This window comes from Pogonomyrmex barbatus, unplaced genomic scaffold (assembly GCF_055798465.1).
Source record: "Pogonomyrmex barbatus isolate J1 unplaced genomic scaffold, ASM5579846v1 scaffold4, whole genome shotgun sequence".
Taxonomy (NCBI): Eukaryota; Metazoa; Arthropoda; class Insecta; order Hymenoptera; family Formicidae; genus Pogonomyrmex; species Pogonomyrmex barbatus.
Genome location: NW_028297138.1, coordinates 4208221 through 4226330, shown reverse-complemented (window position 1 = coordinate 4226330; position 18110 = coordinate 4208221). Strand labels below are relative to the sequence as shown.

The 18110-nt window shown below is 32.2% G+C and overlaps 1 long non-coding RNA gene and 1 pseudogene across 1 annotated transcript in view; one reads left to right on the top strand and one right to left on the bottom strand.

Annotated features, from left to right (window-relative positions):
- LOC148935694 (uncharacterized) overlaps positions 1-18110 on the top strand; it is a 175958-nt gene that overhangs the window by 72124 nt on the left and 85724 nt on the right. The gene's annotated exons all lie outside the window — the stretch shown is intronic.
- Positions 140-2015, bottom strand: LOC148935697 (uncharacterized; annotated as a pseudogene).

Here is an 18110-nt window from a genome sequence, read left to right as displayed (position 1 = left end):
TGTGTTCAAATCCTGTCGCGTATATATTTTTTTTTTATTAAAAATTAGTTCGTATTTGTAATTATTTATTATTTGTAATTATTTTGTTACTGTAGATGTTTCAAAAAATTATTTATTTAATTATATCTGTATATTTTTTGTAAATAAAGTTTTTAGATAATTATTGTAATAATTTGAAAAATTTCTATAAAGAAATATTAATATTTTTATAAGTTTAATTTTAATTTAATGTTATTAATTTTAGTTACTTTTTGATTGTAATAAAATTTTATAAATTTACAAATAACTAATTAAATACTCCTATATGAAATAATTATTATTACCATCATTGTCATCATCGTTGTTATATGTTCATATGGACGCATAAATAGGAATGTAATAAAGACTGTTATAATTTCTGATGAAATTGATTAGGAATAAATAAGTCACGTATGTGTCAATACGTTTATAGTCTTTTTAATTTTGATTAATATTAATCGATTTATTATTATGAATAAAAGAAAAAGTTATGTGTTTGTAGATGAACATTGTGCGGAATGATACAGATCGTAGAAACAAAAAAAAACATAAATATTTATTACATCGTGAACACCTAATAAATGAAATTTTGCTGCAGACACAATTACTTTTTCTAATATCTTGAGGAAAGCAGATTTGATTAACATTATAAAAATATTCTTTTTCATGGATCAATTTTGATGAAAACCGCATCTTTTATCATTGATGCGAAAATTGAAGATGACAATTGATGATGAATTATCGAATGGATTTTGATGGCATCTTCTCGCGTCGATAGTTCTTTACGTTCTTGTAAAATTTCTTGGGAATTTTGAATTTTTTTAATAAAATTTTTTACTTGGCAAAAAAAATAAATATCGCATGGTTGACAGTATGGAGTGTAGTGAGGAGGAATCACTTCTATCGTAGATGAACAATTACCGTCGTCATCGGTGAAAGCAATATTAAAATGACCAGTATATGTCTGCCCACCCCAGGAATCCAAAATTAACAAAAAATTATTGTCTTTACAGTAAGGTTTGATGATTTCGTGCACGAAGGTATTGAATAAATTCTTCGTCAATTTATCCGATTTGGAGGCAGTCACAAAAACATTTCCATACACTTTCATTAATGTTTGCACTGCAGTGTGAACACGTGGTCCAAAATTACCTTGTACTTCCTGTATACAGAGAAAAACTTTTGGAAGAAGTTCTCCTGCAGCTGTTATTGCATAGTGGGTGGTATAGCTGTGAGTAACCTTATTAAAATCTCCAAGAAAAATTTCCGTTGATTTTTCTGCTTTCACAGACAAAGTTCTCTGCACATTAAACCTGTATTCGCATCCAGTTTAGTCAATATTGATTACAGAATGATGATCAAATTTTGTTATTATTTTTGCAATCCTCTTCTGGAATTTTTCGGCTTCTTTTAATATTGTTAAAACATCCATTGTTCTTTCAGATTTAATATAACGTGACTTTACGCTGTCGAATGCTATGTTCCTTTTTAAATCTATCCACCTACGATTGTGATGCGGTAAAGTTAAAATGTTGAGAGCGATATTGCACCGCTGCAGCTGAAGCCTATTGTTGTAATGTTCTTGTTGTTACGAATTGTTTTTTTTTTCTTGCTTCGCAGAAACGGTCAAAAGTCCACTTATTAATTATATCAAATTTTTCCATTATACCTCCACCTTTTTCGATTTCAGCTTTCCATAAATTTAAATCATTCATGCGTTTCAGACATGTATCTCCATGTCGGTGAATTGATTTTAGAGTCCATTTTGAATGTTCTTTGACCAAATTTAATATTTTAATCTTCTGATCAATTGGTATATAATTTTTCTTTAACTTTTCTGGTATTTCATATGAATCGTCGGATTCCTCATTAGAAAAGATGGTAACATTCAATGACTTTTGTGAAGAACTCGAAGAACTTATTTCGTGCACTTCAGATTGTGAATAAAAAATAATAGAAAATAATTTAATTATTTTATAAATATCAATTACTGTAATTTATTAAAATTACATAATTGGTGAAATAATTCTCAAGGTGTTTGTACATATATTCAATAATCACTCGCAAATATAATACAGTAGTGGAATCAATAATATAATTAATATAAAATATATATTTCATTAATTATTGAAAAACGAAATTAATTTTTAATTTTAACTTTTTTTTTAACAAATAACTGTAATCTATTCATTTATCAAAATTAATAGTTTGTATAATAATTTGTAATACATTACAAATAAATATCAAATCAGAAATTATTCTTTTGGGTAATAATACACTAATTATCTATATAATGAACTGGTGAATGAAATATTAGAATTAGAATTAGTCAATATCCTCTAGTGGAATGCATTCATCCGTCAAAAGTAATTTTTCTTCTTCTTCGAAATGGAAATCACGGATTATTTCTGTCACATATTTCGCAATTTTTTTTCCAATAATTCTTGCTTTTTCAGAAAACTTGGAACTTTCCACTTTTATTCCTAATCATCAATTTCATCAGAAATTAACGGTCTTTATTACATTCTTATTTATGCGTCCATATGAATAACAACGATGATGACAATGATGGTAATAGTAATTATTTCATAGAGGAGTATTTAATTATTTATTTGTAAATTTATGAAATTTTATTACAATCAAAAAGTAATTAAAATTAATAACATTAAATTAAAATTAAACTTAAAGATATTAATATTTCTTTATAGAGATTTTTCAAATTATTACAATAACTATCTAAAAACTTTATTTACAAAAAATATACAAATACAATTAAATAAATAATTTTTTGAAACATCTACAGTAACAAAATAATTACAAATAATAAATAATTACAAATACGAACTAATTTTTAATAAAAAAAAAAATATATACGCGACAGGATTTGAACACACGATCTACGTCGTACAAAGCCTTACCGCCTGTGCTACCGCTGCTCTTGCTCAATAGCGTGATGATTAAATATATAAAGCGTCCCGCCCATATATCGGCCGACTAAACTTATTTTTTAAAAATCAATTTCTCCGAAACTATGGGCCATTGGCAAGAACGGCCGGACACGTATCATTTTTTTTTCGCTCAAGAACAGCCTGAATAAAGCGCATCAAAATACCTCGACCAGTCACCTGATGTTCGCCTTATAAGTATAATTTTATAACAGTTTTTTTATAGATGCATTATAAACAGATGTTCTCTCTATCACTTATATCATATCTCCAAATATCTTGCCACACATCTAGCAACTATGAACGTAATGTTGAGTTATTTTTACGCGCAAATGCTTATTCATCTGTACAGTCACGTATTTATACAAATTAATATGTAACTTTTTAATTACTGCGAAAATTTTTAAATCATATAGGATTTTTAAAATCTCCGCTCTAATCTTCGACAAGAAGCGACAGTTATTATCGAATACTCTATGCTTGTTGTGTGTGCGTGTGTGCATCTGTGCACGCGCGCGCGTGTATTGTACAGGATTTATGAAAAATTCTGAAAACGGATATCGAATATTTCGAAAACAAAGCATTTTTGAGAAAAACGTTTCAGAAAGTTGTAAAGTTTAAAAGATCCATTGGGTTGTCGGAAAAGTCGTGACGTATTTTTGTAACAGATGGCGCTAGTTCATTTTTGGAAGTACATTCGCATCTATGTTATTGCTATGTCATTTGACAGATGACAGTTCTAGCTTCATTCTAAAAAAAAAATTGAGTGATTTGGTTGAGTTTTGGAGATTTTATAACAAGTTGAAAATGGAAGAAAAACTATGCATTTTCGCCATACATTACTATTTTACTTTCGTAAAGGGAAGAACGCGCGTCAAACTTGTAAAAAGTTATGTAAAATTTACGGTGACAATGCTCTACAAGAATATCAGTGCTAACGATGGTTCACGAAATTCCGTGCTTGGTGATTTTGACCTCAATGATGCTCCTCGGTCAGGGAGGCCTACCGAAGTTGATGACGACAAAATAAAAGTATTGGTCGAGTCAAATTCACGTTACACGACACGAGAGATTGCAGAAACATTGAACATCTATCATTCAAGCGTTCACGACCACCTGAAGAAGCTGGGATACGTAAGCAAGCTCGATATTTGGTTTTTTTCCTCATGAACTCAAAGAAATTCATTTGACGGCACGTATAAACATATGCTCATTAAACGTGAGGAAAACGATCCTTTTTTGAAGTGATTGATAACTGATGATGAGAAATGGATTGTTTATAACAATATGATGTGCAAACGGTCTTGGTCCCGACGTGATGATTCGCCTTATCAAAAGCAAACATTAATCAAAGGAAGGTTATGCTCTCAGTGTGATGGGATTTTAAAGGTGTCATGTTTTTCGAGCTCCTCCCAAGGAATCAAACAATCAATTCGAATATACTGTTGGCAATTGGACAGTTTGAACGAATCCATCATCCAGAAACGTCCAGAGCTTGTTAATCGTAAAGGAGTTGTATTCCATCACGACAACGCGAGATCACACACAAGTTTGATCACTGTCAAAAATTATTGGAGCTCGGATGGGATGTGTTACCACACCCATCATACTCGCCTGACCTTGCGCCGTCAGATTTCCACTTGTTTCGCTCTCTTCAAAACTTCTTGCATGATATAACGTTTAATTCAGATGAGACTGTAAATCAGCACTTTATTCAGTTTTTATATAATAAAGACAGGTCCTTCTATGAACAAGGAATTATGAAACTCACTAAAAGATGGCAAAAAGTTATCGAACAAAACGGGCAATATATCATTGATTGATCTTTGTTCTTTATATAAATAAATGACCTTTGAAAAACATAGAAAAAATACGTTGACTTTTCCGACAACCCAATATAAAGATTATCTTAAAGTGTAATAAAGTATTTTTTTAGTGACTATTTTCTGAATTATGAGGCTTGAATTTGATCTTCAATTTGGCATAAAGTATAAAATATCTCGTAAATTATTCATTTTTTGGCAACTATATTTCAATACTTTTATGCATAGAATAATAAGAAAATCAATTGGTATCAAGAGAATACAGAGTTACTATTAAAATAAAAAAAACGAAACGGTGATTTGCAATATGCAACGACATATCTTTTGTTTTGAGAAACAATTGTGAGGAGTAGCCTTTCTATGACTCACTCTAAATTTTAAACTAAAATTTTATTTATCAATTGCGCAAATAGCATCCGCCACTTTTGTTCTCACAATATACATTGTCCCATTTGCATTAATGACAACAATCTTCAAAAACAAAACAGGGCCGAATCCCTTCCTTTTAAGCTTTTACACAACTATGTATTTTTTTTTTATATCAATTGATTCATCTCATTATTCTGTGTATAAAAGTATTAAGATAAAGTCGCCAAAAAATGAGTTTACGAGATATATTATATTTTATGTCAAATTGCATATCAAATTCAAACCTCGTAATTCAGAAAATACTTGTTAAAAAAATACTATATTATAATATTTTGAAGAGTTCTCGAGGCAACTACAAGAATATGTAAAAAAAAATTTAAAAAAACAAAGTTGACCTCTATATGACTTTATCAACGCCACCCAAGGTTAAACTGATAAGATCAGTAAATAGATCTTTTTGAACCTTGCAATTTTTTTTTAAACATTTTTCTCAAAAATATTTTGTTTTCGAGATATTCGATCGTTTCAAAACTTTTCAAAATCCTATATATAGGGTGGACCATTTAAAGCGTGACGAATTTTTTATCTCAGAAACAAAGCACAGAATAAAAACGTTTAGACAAAAGTTATTTGGTTTCAAGAGAGACATACGATAATATTTTTAATTTGTCATTTCATGGACGTTTTCAAGATTATTTGAACTTTGATTTCTGTAAACCTATTATTTTTATCACGCGATATTATTTTGCGTAGAAAAGGAAGCATCTTTTGTAAAATAGAGAAGAATACTTTTTTATTCGGATCTTATTTTCGAAGATATTTAACAAAATGATATATCACTATTGTTAACGTTACCCAGGTTCAACGACGTGGACGTAACGGGGTTTGACGGGTCCTTTTTGTTTTGTTTTGTTTTTTTTGTTTTCTTGTTTTTTTGTTGTTGTTTTTTAGAGTATTTAAAGAAGATACTCAAAGTGATGTCTGGCTGGCTTGCCATTCGTTAAATAAGTCCGCCTCATATGGGCACTGAAACTTAGTTTTCAAGTTTGATTTTGTTTTGCAGATTTATTCTTGTTAATACTTCCGATATTGCTTTAATTATTCTCCGGATTATATCTCTTAATAAGCCAGCCAGACATCACTTTGAGTATCTTCTTTAAATACTTAAAAAAAAACAAGGAAAAAAAAACAAAAAAAAATAAAACAAAAAACAAAATAAAATCAAAACAAAAGAGATCAAATCCCGTCACGTCCACTATAAAAGTTACTTCTTTTTCTACATAAAATAATATTGCGTGATAAAAATAACAGGTTTCCATTTAAGAAATTAAAGTTGACCTTCAAATAATCTTGAAAACATCCATTGAAATGACAAATTAAAAATATTATTGTATGTCTCCCTTGAAACCAAATAACTTTTGTTCTAAATGCTTTTGTTCTGTATTACTTTGTTTCTGAGATAAAAATTCATCACACTTTAAATGGTCCATCCTGTATAAAATGTTTTATAACTATTAACTCAATGTTTAGATTTATAACTAAACTAAATAAAAGGTTTTCTAACATTTTACAATTTTTATAATAATTTACGAGAAATTAATAACTAAAAATTATCAAATAAACGCGTATCTGTCTGATCTATGGCAAGTGTAAGGTGGAGAGATATAATTGTTCAACATTATGCATGTTTACGATTGTTAAGAATATGATAAAATGTTTAGAACTGTGATGTACAAATGATAGAACATGCGAATACCATTTTTAAATATTTTTCTCTTTGCAATTACAAATACGAAATAAAGCTAAATGATCGTATCTTGCTTGTATTTTACTATTGTATTTGAATTTGTATTTGCCAGTAGGTCAGTATTTTATTATTCATTTTCTTATTAACTATTATTATAAAAATCACATAATAATAGAAGTCTTTTCATATAATTTGATCATCATAACAACGTATTATACGTCAATTGTTAATGCAAAAATTGGAAGTTGATCATATTGACAAGGCCAAAAATGAAAAAATACTTGTAATACTTGTCTTACGACACTGTAAATTAATAAAACTTATATAATTTGTAAAATTACTTTTATATATTGTTATATAACATAAATATAATATCATTATATTTATTAGGAAAAATGTTACAACTTTTCAGAATTGAGAAAGTTACTTTTTAAAAGTAACTGAAAAACTTAAATGTTACCATTACGTTATCAAATTAAAAATGTAACTAATGTACTGTTATTAGTTACCGAAAAATAACTCGTTATTGTTAAACGTTATTGTTAACTCGTTACTTAAAAAAAAATTTATTTCCTTTTAACACTAAAACAAGATCAGATTAAATAAATAAAAAAACTTCTGTAATATATTTTTTTGTTAAATAATAAAATTTCTTATCGTAAATTCGCAAAATTATAAAAAAATTTCAAAAAAATGATTTTAAAATATTCAAAATGCAAATAAGAAGATCGTTTTTAAAAGCTCATACATATATTCATACATTTACACATCCACAAATTTATCTTTCGTTTGTATCTTCAATTTTATGTTTACAAATTTTTAAAAGTCGATATTTATAAAATCTGTTTTTAGGTTAATACAGTTCTGTGATTGATTTATCTTAAAACTACTCTTAAGACAATTTTAAATATAATAACGGGCTTTGAATATCAATTAAGGACTGAATATGGAATATATAAATATATTGAAAATTATCATAAATAAGTTCGAAATATAAAAAGATACAATAAAAGTAATAAATTGTTAAATTCATTACTGAAAAAAATATAATTACATTATTGTTACGAAAAAGTAATGCCATTATTAATCCATTATTAAAGAAAATAATTGTAATGTTATAAGTAATGCGTTACTTCTCAATCCTGTAACTTTTATTATCTGTATTATCGTGAAAAAGTTATATCTCTTTGTTTTTTAACATAGATAATTTTTATAAATAATCACTATACTCGCAACAGAATCCAAATGGAATCATTTAATTTGATATTATATTTGTTGGATCTATTTCCTCTAGCTTACAAAACAAAATGATATGGCTATTTATATGACATTCTATATTCACAAGGCATAATTGTATTACTTCTCGTGAGCAGATAGAATGAATTACATTAAGCAAAAAAGTTTTGTGTCATTTTGTGAATTTCGAAATAATTAATGAGATATTAATTTATAAATATCCGTGAATTATCGAGCATCCATGTGAATAAATGTTGCCGCGTTACGTGATACGTAAGGACGATACAGAACACGGTAGATCGATTTGAATTAAGTATTTATTTAACTGATACAGAAGATGTAAGAGAGATGAAGACTTCCATATGCGCACGAAAAGACAAAGAACTCTGAAGAAAGATTAAAAAACAGTACGAAGATGGCGTTGTCGCGCATTACTAGTCCCGATGATCGCATCAGAGCGCGAAGTATGAATTCTCTCGACACGATATAATAAATAATCTAGCGTTATCTCGCGTGCTCATGGTAGGAGCGCGTTAGAGTTGTTTGAAGGTGCACTATAAGCGAATATTATTTGTTACATCTCTAAACATCTTGCTGTCTATTAATCATTAATGTGCGTAACGCTAGACTCTCTACTCAACTATACGCTTTTTCAAGGATCTTTATAAATTAATATTTTTATTAATTGTTACGAAAATTGCAAAGTGATACAAAACTTTTCTGTTTAATATAATTTAATATAATTTACTCTATCTGCCTACGAGAGATGTGTTATTAATAATGGAATCTCTTGTATACACAACTACAATAACTGTATTACAATAGATTTTATTGATCATAATAAATTGATACTAGTTTTAGATAATCAAATATATCAACAGATCATCCAATTTATTATTTTTATAATTATACTTGGTGATCTTAGTTTTATAAAAAGAGGATAAGAAGGGAAGACGTGTGCCACGACGAGGCCCGACCACGAACCAGTCGTAAAAATCCACAATTATTTTTGCGAAAAATATCACCTCAGCCAGGAATCGAACTTGGATTTCCTGCTTACCGAGCAGGCATTTTATCCTTTCGACTACTCTTTTATTGTAAATCTTTTTTTGTATAACGAGGATGCATATATTTGGCGTGTACTTTTTTTGAAGAAATAATTTTAGAAGACTTGATATATACATATATAAACATATATATATACTAATTATATATATATATCAAGTCATACATCACACACACACACACACACACACACACACACACACGCACGCACGCACGCACGCACGCACGCACGCACGCACGCACGCACGCACGCACGCACGCACGCACGCACACAGATATTTCAAGTACATTTAAATTATTTATAATGTTTGTAATGTCCTATTAATTATTAGTTATGTCTACTTCTCACAATTAATTTCAAGGGTATTCCTAATTAAATATTTTCATTTATTAGGAAAGATGATAATCACAAAAGAATATTTTTTTTCATAAAAATGTTAAAACTCATGTTTGTTGATACTTATTTAAAAATGTTTATTTGATAGGGAACAATATAAATATAAGATTTAGATAAGAATATTTTCTTTTAACTTCAATAATCTTTAGCTGTTATTGTACAACTGTTATATTCTTAAGAAGTATTGTTAGCATTGAGATTCGCGTGTTGCTACTGTTATTTGTAACACTCAGTTTTAGTATAGAAATGAAAAGAAGTAGTTAATACAAAGTTTCTTTTGTTATATATCTGAAGTTATAAAAGCTTTATCTTTCAGAAATATCAAGTTATAAAGCTTTCTTCTTATGTTAATCCTATTTCTATCCTGGGATATAGAAGAATTTTGAAATAAATAAAGAAATAAAATTATAACTCGAAAATATTTCGATTAATAAAGATTCGATTTTCTCTTTTTTCAATTTATAGTTTTTTCTAGGAAATGAATAAAAAATTTAGATTGTAAATGCAGGACCTTAGGCGCCTAATAATTTTTTTTAAATTTATGTATATAAATTATCTATATAAATTTAAGATAACAGCTTATATCATTAACCATTCCATTTGCCGTTATTTTTTTTAACAGACTCGATCGCTCAGAGTTAAATTTCTCCTTTAAATTAATAATTAAATATATCGATTATCCTCTTTCCTCATACGGGAAATGTTTATTGCGAAAAAATTTTTCTATTCTGCAAGAATTGTGATACTCGGAAAAATACACTTATTTTTATTTGAGAAATAATTTGGTATCGAGCTCAGTTTTGAAAAAGAATAAATGTGAGATTAGCGACACGATATTATCAAGAAAATGAGAAAAATATACGCTTTGTCAATGAAAAATTTTTCTTTTCTCCTGTTGAGAAATTGTTGTAAGGAGTCTGTAAGGCAAAAGACTTTTTTTTACATTCTGACAATTAAATAAAAAATATTTCATGTAAAAAAAATTACTATCCTTATTCCTTTTTGAGGAATAAGGATAGTAATATAGCCCTCACAAAAATAGATTTAACAAAAATTGTTTAAAAAAACAAATATCTTGTTTTAAAAATTATGTATTTATTTAAAATGAATATAAGAAATTATTTTTTTAAAACAAACTTTTGAAATGAAGTTATAATTGATTGCTTTCGCCAATCTTTTTGTCAATAAAATTAAAAATTAAAAAAAATTAAAATTAAAATTAAAAATTTATTTCCATCCATTAGACTACGGAGGCCGGATAAGATGCCTGCCCGGAGAGGCGATCCCGGTTCCTGACTAAGGTGATATTTTTCACAATATATATTTCCTGTGGGGAAAATAATAAAAGGGATTTTTAATCGATATCAAGATAGTTAATAAAAATCTTTAATAAACATGCATATATATAGAGTATCCAATAAATAAATAAATTAGTATTATAATATATACTGTATGTTTAAAGGTATGAATATTCAAAGAAAAACAGGTATAACAATTTTAATAAATCAAATAGTAAATAATTGTTAGTCGTAAATAATTATTAATGATTATATATATATTCAACAGTTCATCAGCAACCAGCAACCTCTCGACAACTATTCTGCAATTCTTTCACAATCTTTCCGCATATCTTTGTATCTCTTTCGTGTATCTCTGCAATCATTCCGCAACTATTCCGCAACTCTTCCGCAACTTTTCCGCACATCTTCATAACCATTTCACAATTCTCTCATAATCTTTCCATTTCTCATAATCTTTTTCTCTTCTGCAACCTTCCGCATATTTCTGCAATCATTTCGCAGTTTCTCAACAACTTTTTCGCAATCTTTCTGCATATCTCCGCAATCATTATGCAAATCTCCTGTAATCTTTTCGCATCTCCGCAACTAATCCGCACTTTCTTAGCAACTTTTCTGCAATTCTCCCGCAATTTTTCTACATATCTGCGCAACCAATTCTTAGTTTCTCATACAAAATATTTATATATATAAATATTTTATTAAATTTTAATATTAAAATATATTTTAATAATATAATAGATTACAATTATCAATTTAAATATTTTATTATTATAAAAATTTAATTAAAAATTATATATAAGAAATAAGCTTTTAATGAAACATTTAAATTTAGTTTTTCTTAAAATAATTTCCATCATCATCGATTAACTTAATAATTTTATTATTCTATTGATTAATGGCATTGATCAACGAATCTAACGACAAAGACGATTAATCAATTTCAAGAATTGGCCGATTAGTTAATTGAGATAATCTAAAATGATAAGACATTATAATTTCATGTTTTTACAATTTATGTAAATGATATAAATACATGACCGCGCTGCGAATTATGAATCATGAAGAAATTCACGCGAAATCAAAATGAGGAAAAAATAAAAAGTGATTACGCGATCACTATTTACAATTTATTAGTTAAATAAATAATAAATAATAAATAAATCAATAATAAAAATTTAAACAAAGCCAATAAAAAATTTAAAATAAGAATTACAAATTTATATAATTTTTATATATTATACAAAATATTTATGTATATATTGTAATGATATGCCTCTCGCGTATCGTTCTAATCATAAGTGCGACCGGGATCCGCGCCCGCTACCGAACATACCGTCACGCGTACCCATGATATCGAACACATCGACCGTTGCGCGCGCAACAGGCACGCACTCGTCACGTGCGTGTCAAACACCGCCGACGACACGTGTTATTTTTGTAACTTAAAAATAACATACACGACGAGTATATAAACCTGACCGACTCTGGATAAAAGGACCGATCCGATCCTCCGACCTGTTTCCGACCATTTCCGACCGAGATCAGGCATTCCTGATCTCCGCCGAGCATACTCGACACCAGGTATCATCCATCTGCTAAAGTGAGAAAACCGCGACGAAATATTCTCAGTCCCCGTCAAGCATACTTGGTTCTCGCTTCTCCGAGACAGAGCATTCTCAGTCTCAGCGCTTCCTTGCTAACGACACGAGCAAACCGGGACGGAGCATTCTCAGTCCTCGACAAGCATACTTATCACTCGTTCCTTCTATCTTTCCACTCCGAGACGGAGCAATCTCGGTCTCACTACTCTTGCCATTACACGAACACACGGGACGGAGTATTCTCAGTCTCCGACAAGTATACTTGTCTCTCGTATAAGATTCACAGGAGCCAGCATTCTCACTCCTGGCATTCGAACGCGCATCGATCATGCGACAAGACCGAATAACGCGGCATGCACTGCAAGCGTTACCGACGAAACACCGCTCAACTAATCACGCGCCTATGCGATCAGTAGGCCCCGTCACGAACCAATCTCTCGCTCCGCACGCATTGCGCACTCCGAGTACACCTCGCATACTCCACGTGCACCGAAAGTCACGTGTCGAACAGAACATAACACCTGCTAACAAGCGAGTTGGGCGAATCAACACCGCTATGTATCCAAATTGAATAAATATATCTTTGTACCAACATTCGAGTCAAATAATCTCATTAATTTTCGAACCCGGCAACCAACAAGCACGTCCGCGCACCCGAATTCGCACGACACCGCCCGACGAGGACGAACCGTTATATATAATATTCCATTGTGAGTCTTTTGACGGATGCCACTCGCGATTTAGTGCATAACAACGCAGAGTGAAGATTGTTCGCATCGCTTTCAGTTTGAATATAGACGCATGCATACGCTCGTTGTGAAGAATTGCAAAACGCATGTAGACTTATAAGAGTGTGAGAAAAGCGGCTTGTTACACATCTCGGGACTCGTGTGGTGCTGAAGTTCTCGAGGGTCTTGAAGGTTTGTCCCATGAGATCTTGATTCAGTCTGAGAGCTCGTCATCCCATCCAATATTGGCCGCCAAATCTCCTGCATAATTAATTTTCACACAATGATTGGATTTATTATTCCAAGCAGATTGAACAATTTAGATATAGCTGACAATATTTCTCTCTTTTCACTCGACTGATTATTTGCATGCTAAACTGAAAAATATCGCTCATTGGTTCCCATTTGAGATCTAGAGTTTTTTTGCCCTGCCCTCGTTCGCAATTACAAGCGCTTCCGCTGATTTGTTCATTGACGTAGGAAGCCAATCCAGACTGATTAAACGTCCACTTATGTAAACAGAATTGGCTTTGTCTCAGCAAACTCTGGAGTTGTTCTATCAGTTCCTTGGCTTCACGCAAGCTCTCAATTCCCGTGAGGACATCGTCAACATACAAGACGCGAAGCTAGATGCGCGAAGCCTGTTTGTAGTGCTCTGATTCTTGAATCGCTAATTGACGAATATATCACATCGCAAGAAAAGATGCACATGGTTGCTCATAATCTATCGTGTTTAATTGATATTCTTGAATCTGTTCGTCGGGTGAGAAGTGCTACAAAGTTCTTTGAAAATGTCGATCCTCTTTGTCTACTTTAATTTACCTACATACATTTTTTGTATGTCGGCAGTCATGACGGTAGGATGTAGTCGAAATCTTAAAAAAATGTCGAAAAGATCGTCCTGTAATGTTGCACCTACTATTAGAGTGTCATTCAATAACTCGAGCTCGTTTTCGCGGATGCGTCGAACATAATTCGCAATTTTGTTTTACCTTAAGATTTTTGTAACACGCTGTGGTGTGGCAAATAGACAAATGAGCTGATTGCTTGACGATTCGTTACGGCAGTCATGTGACTCAGATCAACATACTCCTTCATGAATGTGACATATAATTCGCAGAATTCGTTCATTTGCGCTCAAGATAAATCAATCGTCTTCCAGCCATTTCTCTTGATTTACCGAGTAGTCATTTGTTCACGAAACAAAAGTCGAATGACGAATCTGCCACACTAATCCCGCGAGACGGTTTTTTGGAATAGATACTCTCATAAGCTTTCTCTTTAATCGATAACTTTGGAGATTCTCTTTGCACTCCTTAATTTCCTAAAATCTTGTCAATTGATTGTTTACAGATTGTTTCTCCTAAAACAACAAATTAGAGCGATAGTCATTGGTGGATTCGTCGCCCGAGTCATATTAATTCTTGACATATTCCTGACATCGATCCATCCTAGTTTGGTATTTTGTAAGGTTGGCAAATTCGAGTTCAGTTTCCCTTGATCTAGTAATTGAAAGAAGAAATCTTCACCTAGCAACACATCAATCTGACGAAGTTCTGAGAATTGCAGCTCAACTAGTTTTATTGTGTTTGAGATTGCTAATTATTTAGTGTTAACGGCAACATTAGGCAATTTCCTTATTATTTTGAGTACAACTAGACATTAAGTCATTAGCTGATAACTTGATACGCAAGAGTTAATGATAATCTGACAAATGTTATTGATTTTGCATGACATGTCATTCAGACCAGAAACTGACTCGTTAAATTCGATAAGTTTTGCTTCTATTTGATTGCATGCTGATTTGAAATTTGCGTTGCTTGCACTATCAAATAAAACACGCAATTGTTGAAGTGAAACATTTGCGTGAATCATATTTACAATCGCAATTAACATTAAAATATACTTAGTATCTGCCAATTTAAAGGCATGATAGACCGCTGAACCGACAGATGTACTGCTTACTTGATTGACTTTGCTCGCTATTGCATCTCTGTTCGACTGCAATTCCTTTTGAACTGGTCTGTAGCACAGTGTGTCGATCTGCACACTCTCTGCAGGAACTCGCTCGACACAACTTGACGAAATGGACATTTCTCAAACAATTGCTCAGTTTCAGTCGTCTGACCTCCGCTGTTCTGTCGTCAGTGTTCAGCTTCAGAAATTTTTCGTAAAAATAGATGAAATGCGGGCCATTGCACCCATAGTACCTCTCGCTTGTGTTGGAAGTCGTAACAAGTATAATCGATTTGCTGCTTTAACTGATTTTTCGATTCTTCGATGATGTCTCAATGACATTGTCTGACTTTGCCTTGAGCTAAGAGTTTGGTTCCTTGACATGAACATTAGTCGATGTCATTCTGTCGAGTAATTGATGTCTCCGTTGAAGAAAGTTCATCATCATATTGATTGAGACTGTCTCCTTGTTCTGTCTTCAATGAATTCCTTCCAGTGACATCTTGTCAGTGACAGCTTGTTTTTCATCGTGTAATGAATATCAATAAATCGTCTCACGCATCGGTCAGCAATTTCATGTTTCTCAAGACTCAAATGTTTCTGTGTGATCAAGATTTCGAATTGCAGCTGAAGATTCTTTCTCCATTCGTGGCATCTCGAACAATCATTGAATGTGACGTCTGCGAAGTGTCTTATCGTTGTCAAAACGATCCTTCAGAAGGTTCCAAACAACATTGTAATTTTGCTCTGAGATCTTTATTACTTCGATGGTCTTTGCTGCGCTGCCTGAGAGCGCACGGATTAAATATATTGATGCTTTTGTATCTTTGGTAACTCACTGTCGTGAATCAATATCTCAATATCTTGAATGAAGCAGAAAATTGTTTCCATTCTTCGATCTTGAGTCGAGAGTGGGAAGGCTTTATGACTGATGCCTCACACGAGATTTGATGTTTGCAATGGATTGCTGTTCGTCTGATCGATGCATGGAAAACTGACGCAACAATTTCACTTGCTGCTCGAGCAATCGTTCCAGTGCACTCGGCATGTCGATGCTTGGAACGCTTTCTCGTTTACATTGTCTGCTGCTTGCAGATTTAAGCTGGTCACACCAACACAGGCTGATCGAATCAACACAGTCTTGACTTCGTAATATCGATTTTCAAATTTCTCCTGTTCTGCTGTGCCTTCTAATGACAATGCGTGACTCAATTAATCTTTCTGTTATAACTCGTTAAAACTCGTTTTCAATTGCATCTATAATAATTTCTCAAGGCGCACTGATAAATCCTCGCACGCTGGAGTGATCTTTTTGTTCTTGATCGTCAACAAATTTTATAATATAAGCTTTGTCTTGATATAACCTCTTCGAGTACGAATCTCCTCAACACTCATTGTGATTAATGGCTGACAAAGCGAACTGCAATGATAGATACCTTATCGTGCTTACACAAGAGGATGTCTTGAATTCTCAGCCAAATCCAATTTCACGGATTTCTCGACAAATCCGGCTCGATCGACTGTACAGGATAGTTATTGATTTCGTTTTCCAATGGTAACATCAACTCTTATTTAAATTTTCTTTCCATCTTACAAAGTTATTATTTTTCGACTACAACAATACGCGCACAGACACGCCACAGCTCCCCTCTTTAGGCACTTTTATGTACTAAAGGTCGAATCGATCGTGGAAATCGATCCTTATCGATGCGTATAACTTTTATCATTTTGCTACTTTTGACCACAGAAATTAATCTTTTCGTATTAATCACAAAAAATTTTTTTAGCAGTTATCGTTTTTGATTGGAAAAGAAAATTTTCACAAAATTTTATCGAAGAAAGCCGTTATTGAAACTTTATTTCATCAAAAAAAAAATGACATTATATATTTTTTTGTTACGTCCGGGGGACTTCACGAATTCTTCTCTTTCGGGAAGGAAAAATTTAACGGCTGCTAATCCATAAACGGAGCACTTCGAACGATCAAACAAAAATCAACCCGATCAATCAAAAAAAAAACTCTAAATAAACAATCTTTCTCTCGAGATATGTCTCACTATCAAAAAAAACACTTGGTAAACCGGCTCGTCGGCGCCGACAGGTTTATGACTCACCAATAAAAATTAATATTTACAAAAGCAAATCCCTAACGGATAGGAAACGCGTTGGATCGTTCGGGGATGACACTCCCCACATTGGTGGGGAAACACAAAAAGCACCAGTCAAGAAGAACTGATTAGTGGCCGTTGGCGGGCACACCAATGAGCGATTGAGAGTGTGAACTAGCGGGAGAATTTTTATTAATAATTCTATCTATCTAAAAACTAATTCTATCATTCGCTGGGAAATCTGGAAATGGAAACACGACCACAATTCACAGAACACCGCTCCCCTCCTTCCTCTATATTCACAATTTTCCTAAACTATCATTTGACAAGCCAACACGGAAATCCATCACGCCCTCAGATATTCCCACCCCTCCGGAACCCTTTAAAAACCGCGACTTGGAGCGGATCGCTCTCTTCTTCCTGCTTCATCGCGACATTCGTGGTCGGCACCATCCGAAATTATTACAGTCAGAATCTGTGCGCGACTTTATTATTTTCGAGCAATTCAACGATCCAGGCTGGGCTATTGCATTCCCCGACCATCACCACCGGCCGCTACAACAAAAGTAAGTCCAAGTTTATCATTTTTTCCCCGCGGTAACTGGCAGTTTGGTTCGCGACCTCTTATTTACTTATTTCTCTCTACTTATTTATCTTAGAAACACCCCAACATTCCAAATTGGCAAGCCGCCGATTAACTCGGTGAAGCTGCCTCCCCCGATTCCACAACATTCCAACCGGGCAAGCCGCCGATTGATTCGGTGAAGCTGCCTTATTTCGATTCCTCAATTTCTCTCTTATCTGACTCTCATTTAT